The sequence below is a fragment of the Myotis nattereri genome, assembly GCF_964212035.1.
Source record: "Myotis nattereri genome assembly, chromosome: 3".
In the NCBI taxonomy this organism is placed as follows: domain Eukaryota; kingdom Metazoa; phylum Chordata; class Mammalia; order Chiroptera; family Vespertilionidae; genus Myotis; species Myotis nattereri.
In genome coordinates this window covers 174,428,733-174,434,773 of record NC_138077.1, presented here as the reverse complement: position 1 = coordinate 174,434,773, position 6,041 = coordinate 174,428,733, and positions in this window count along the sequence as shown.

The window sequence follows — 6,041 nt, the reverse complement described above, 5'->3', positions numbered from 1 at the left end:
TCTCAGTCCCATCTTGCATCAAGGAATAGACAGAAGTACCGCATATGTGGTGAATAAATGAAGCCGCTGGTTTGCAAAACATCCAAAGGGAGGTCCTATATTTGTAACTCTTTTGAAGATTAAAAAGCGTTACATCAAAGCTCCTAGCTGGGGTATATACTGGAAACTGATATAATAAAGTACATCAATTGTAATTGGAAAAAAAAAAGATTTAAAAACTAAAAAATAAAAGTCTTAGAAACAAAGAAAAAGCTCCTAGCACTGACCCTTGGATAGGTGATTAACACTGAAGCCAGGTCTCTTTCCAAAGTCCAGAGGGAGAGACCAGGCAGCTTTGCTTTTATGCTTCCAGTCGCCATCTTCCTGTTCACTGCAGTTGTCATGCATCCATGAAGTGTTGTGACTATTTACATAACTGTTATTTTTAAAGAATTATTGTAGAACTGCTTTTAAAAATCCCCCAGCATTATGTGTTTGAGATCTTTACAGGTTGATACCTGAGGCTTTATAGTTCATTCATTTTAACAGCTAGGTTTTATTCTGTCATTATACCACAGTTTTAAAAATTGAGGTATAACTGACATAGGACATTATATTGGTTTCAGGTGTACAACATAATGATTCCATATTTGTATACATTTGGGGAATGATGACCACAGTAAGTCTATTTAGTATCCGTCACCACACGTAGGTACAAAATTTTTTCTTGTGATTTGAACTTTTAAGATCTACTTAGCAACTATCAAATATGCAATGCAGTGTTATTAGTGGTAGTCATGGTGCTGTGCTTTACATTGCCAGGACTTATTTATTTTGTAACTGCAAGTTTGTACCTTTTGACCCCTTCACTTATTTTGCCAACCTTCCACTTCCTGCCACTGGGAACCACCAATCAGTTCACTGTATGTGTGAGACTGTTTTTTATTTTTAAAGACTCTACACATGAGATCACATTATTTGTCTTTCTCTCTGTCTGGTGTATTTCACTTAGCTTAATGCTCTTGAGGTACATCCATATTGTCACAAATGGCAAGATTTCATTCTTTTTTATGGCTGAATAATATTTCATTATATGTAGTTTCTTTATTCACTTATTCACCAATGGACATTTAGGTTGTTTCCACTTCTTGGTTATTGTAATAATGCTGCAAAGAACATGGGGGTACATATGTCTTTTCAAGTTAATGCTTTTATTTTCTTCAAATAAATACCCAGAAATGGAATTGCTGGGTCATATGCTAGTTCTATTTTTACACCACAATTTATTTACCCATTTCCATGTCAATGAAAATTTATATTAGTTATCTCCCTCCTTCCATTTATAGTTTGTTTGTTTTTTAATACAGTAGAGCATTAAAATAGTACTGAAGGTGAAAGGTTGTGCCATGGACTTGGATGGATGATGTCACGTTTAAGATAGATTATCTCTATTGACTTTTCTTAGACTTTGCACAAAAGAAGTGCTAGACTTTACCTGAAAGCTGAAAACAGTAATGGTTTACATAGATTGGTAACAAACTTATTTAATCTTCTGTAAGAAGAAAACCCGAGATCACTTATTGGAAAACAAAGATGAAGCCTCACCTTCCAATGTGCTTTCTCATTAGCTCTTTCTGAAGTCAGATTTTAAAGCGACTGGCAGTGTTTCTCATACTGAATGCTCTCAGCACATTGGGTAGTCTATGATAAGTACAAAGGGAAAGGAACACCTTCTTATTCTTTTTACTCTAAGAGCTTATTATGATCAGTACAAGCTTCCCTAGTTGAATATTATTCCCTTCTTCCTCCATGAAGTCAAAATACAAATCAGCACAGGTATTTTGTTCCTAAAATTTTAACATGTAATATGACTTTTTAAAAGTATTTTGTAGAAAATTGTGTATATATTGTATATGTACCCCAGGTTCAAGGTAGTGGCTTTGATTGATACTCTAAAGAAAAGTGAATAATGCAAAAATTAATATAATTAGTTATAACCATAACTAGAAGCCCAGTGCACAAAAATTTTTGCACTCAGGGGGGGAAAGGGGGGTCCCTCAGCCTGGCCTGTGCCCTCTACCAGTCTGGGACCCCTTGGGAGATAACCCCCTGCTGGCTTAGGCCTGCTCCTGGGTGGCAGAGGGCAGGCCCAATCCCTAGGTGCAGCCCCTGGTTGGGCTCAGAGCAGGGCCGATTGGGGAGTTGGGGCACTGCCCCCTGTCATGCACAGAGCAGGGCGGATTGGGGGGTTGTGATGCCACCCTCAGTCACGCTCAGGGTAGGGCCGATTGGGGGGTTGGGGCACCGCCCCCTGTCACACTCAAGGCAGGGTCGATGGGGAGGTTGCGGCGCCACCCCCTGTCATGCACAGAGCAGGGCCCATCAGGGGGGTTGGGGCTCCATACCCTGTCATGCACAGAGCAGGGCCAATCAGGGGGTTGGGGCGCTGCCCCCCGTCACGCACAGAGCAGGGCCCATCAGGGGGGTTGGGGCTCCGTACCCTGTCACGCACAGAGCAGGGTCAATCAGGGGGTTGGGGAGCTACCCCCTGTCTTGCACAGAGCAGGGATATCAGGGGGTTGAGGAGCTCCCCCCTGTCACTCACAGAGTAGGGCCAATAGGGGAGTTGGGGCACCGCTCCCTGTCACACTCAGGGCAGGGCAGATCAGGGGGTTGGGGTGCTGCCCTCTATCACCCACAGAACAGGGCCGATCAGGTGGTTGGGGCACCGCCACTCTCACACTCAGGGCAGGGCCGATGGGGAGGTTATGGCTCTACCCCGTCACACACAGAGCAGGGCCCGTGGGGTGCGATGGGGGGGGGGGCATTGGGGCACTGCACCCTGTCACACACAGAGCCGCAGGGCGATCAGGGGGTTTGGGCGCTGCCCCCTGTCACGCTGATCCCGGTGCTGGGAGGCATATTACCCTTTTACTATATAGGATAGAAGCCTGGTGCATGGGTGGGGCTGTCTGGCTTGCCCTGAAGGGTGTCCTGGATCAGGGTGGGGGTCCCCACTGGGATGCCTGGCCAGCCTGGGTGAGGGGATGATGGCTGTTTGCAGCTAGTCACACACCCTTCAGGGTGGGGGTCCCCACTGGGGTGCCTGGCCAGTCTGGGTGAGGGGCTGAGGGCTGTTTTCAGGCCGACTGAAGCTTCCCAACTGCTCCTTTTTTTCTTTTTTATTCTGGGCCAGCTTTAGCTCTGGCTCCAGCTCTGAGGCCTCTGCTGCTGAAAGAAGGTATCTGGTTTGTTTGGGTTCTATAATCGAAACAATGTATAACTCCAGCTCTGAGATCCTGGGCTTGCTGAAAGCAGGTTTCTGGGGTTTTGTTTAGCTTCTATATTTGTTACAATGTTTCTTAAACTGCAAGGTCAGAGGCCAGCAAGGCAGGCGGGGAACGTTGGAGTCCTCCGTCACTGAAGCAAGCAAGCCTCAAGTTAGTTTCAAGCTGCCTGGCTGCCGGCCACCATCTTGGCTTGAAGTTAATTTGCATATCTCACTGATTAGCCAATGGGAAGGGTAGCGGTCGTACACTAATTACCATGTTTCTCTTTTATTAGATAGGATGAGATGACTACAGGGTTTGATCTTCAGTGTCATTTATCATTTTATACTTTTTCCCCTTAGGTTCTCTATCTTCTACTAACCAATTCTCTAAATCACCGAGTTCCTCTAAAAACAAACAAACAAACAAAGAAGGGGGAAAGATAAAGGAGAAAGCATTACATATTTTGTTTGTCAAATGATATCCATGGAAACATGTAAAACAACTAAGTGGAATATTAATTGCACAGTAAGAAATTCTCACATTAGTCTTTTCATTGGTCCTTACACCACATGAATCCCTGAATAAATTGGTACTCCACTAATAAGTTAATCATTAATTGTGGTTACAACTATTAAGTAATTTTTTCAGCATTAATTAAAATTTTGGTGTGAAATCTGTCTATCCAGAGAAGTAATGCTGTACAAATGTTAACAAATAATTTAGTGATTTTTCGATATTAAATTATATGTTAAGTATTTAAAGTGAATTTGAGATGAAAAGTTAGGCATATTTTATAAACAACAATGATAATTTATTAACTTGAAAATGTTTTCTTTTAGGAATTAGAATAATTTGATATTTTTATTTCTATTAGTTGTCTTGTATTTTCTTCCACCACATAAATACATTCTTTGGCAATTAGAAGTCACAAATGTTTTTTGAATGCTTTTAAGAATTTAGTTCAAAAATTTATTGATGTTATATATTATTTTTACTGAAAAATAACTTGGCCCATCATATCTCTTATGTTTGCTAAGGATTTTTTTCTTAATCTGAAAGTCAAAGGAATTCCTGTAATAATTATAATACACTTATTCCTATAATAACTATATATTTAAAAAATTTCGGCCCAGCCAGTGTGCTCAGTGGTTAGTGTTGACCTATGAACCAGGAGGATGCTGGTTTGATTCCTGGTCAGGGCACATGCCTGGGTTTAAGGCAGCCGTGGGCAAACTACGGCCCGCGGGCCGGATCCGGTCCGTTTGAAATGAATAAAACTATCGAAAAAATAGACCGTACCCTTTTATGTAATGATGTTTACTTTGAATTTATATTAGTTCATACAAACACTCCATCCATGCTTTTGTTCCGGCCCTCCGGTCCACTTTAAGAACCCATTGTGGCCCTTGAGTCAAAAAGTTTGCCCACTCCTGATTTAGGGCTTAATCCCAGGTGGTGGTGGGGGGAGCGGGGGCGGGATGCAGGAGGCAGCCAAATGATGTTTTTCTCTTATTGATGTTTCTCTCTCTCTATCTCTCCCCTTTCCTCTCTCTAGAATCAATAAAAGTGCATTTTAAAAATAGTTTGGGGAACTCAAATTATATATCTCAAATGCCTTGAAAATTGGAAGGGTACTGTAAACTAGCATACAGTGGGGCCTTGACTTACGAGTTTAATTTGTTCCGTGACGGAGCTCGTAACTCAAATTACTCGTATGTCAAACCATAAAGTGAATGAGTGAGACATGTGATGCTGGGCTGATGTTGTGGCGTACCCTGTGACGTTTGCTGCGCCAACTAGCAGTGGCGTATCTGAAGCTGGCTCGTAACCCAAATTTTAGCTCGCAACTCAAAGCAAAAAATCGGCCGAGAAACCACTCGTATCTCAAAAAACCCGCTAGTTGGGACACTCGTAAGTCAAGGCCCCACTGTATTTTAGAATAGTCAAGAAAATACTTTTAATGCCAGTCTTTTATTTTAATTTAATTTTTTTTAATATAGAATACTTTATTTATTTATTTTTTTAATTTAAATTATTTATTGTTTAAAGTATTACATACGTCTCCTTTCCCTCCCCTATTGACCTCTCCCCAGCTGCTCCCAACCCCCAGCCCATGCCCTCATCCTCCTACTGTCTGTGTCCATTGGTTCTGCTGTTATGCATGCATACAAGTAATACCAGCCTCTTAGATTTCATAAAGATTTTGGTAAGAAATAATAGTAAATACTTTCAGTATTAACAAAACTCTAAAAATGACATTTCTATGAAACACAAAATACACAATATTAAAAATAGAGTCCAGAATTTAGCATTGGGTATTTTGAATTTATATTGTAATATTGAAATTGCAAGTATAGCATTTTAATATTTGCCACCATATTTTTATCAAAGTCAATCCTAAATTACTGAGCTTAAGAAATGTTAAGGAGGAGTAAAGATTTCCTCAAATGAAAATTGAGGGAATATGTTACAGTAGATCTGCCTTACAAGAAATGTTAAAAGAAGTTCTTCAGAAAGAAGAAAAAATATATAGGTCAGGAAATTCACATCTCCATAAAGGAAGGAAGATCATTAGAGAAGTTAATGGATGTAAAATAAATCTTTTGTTTTCCTTTTCTTAATTGATGTGATAGATAACAGTTTGTTCAAAATAAAAATAGTAACAATTTTTCAGTGATTTTAGTTTAATAGAGGCCCGGTGCATGAAAATTCATGTAAGAGTAGGCTTTCCTTCCCCTGGCTGCTGGCATCGGCTTCCCTCCGGCACCTGGAACCCGCACTTCCCTGCAG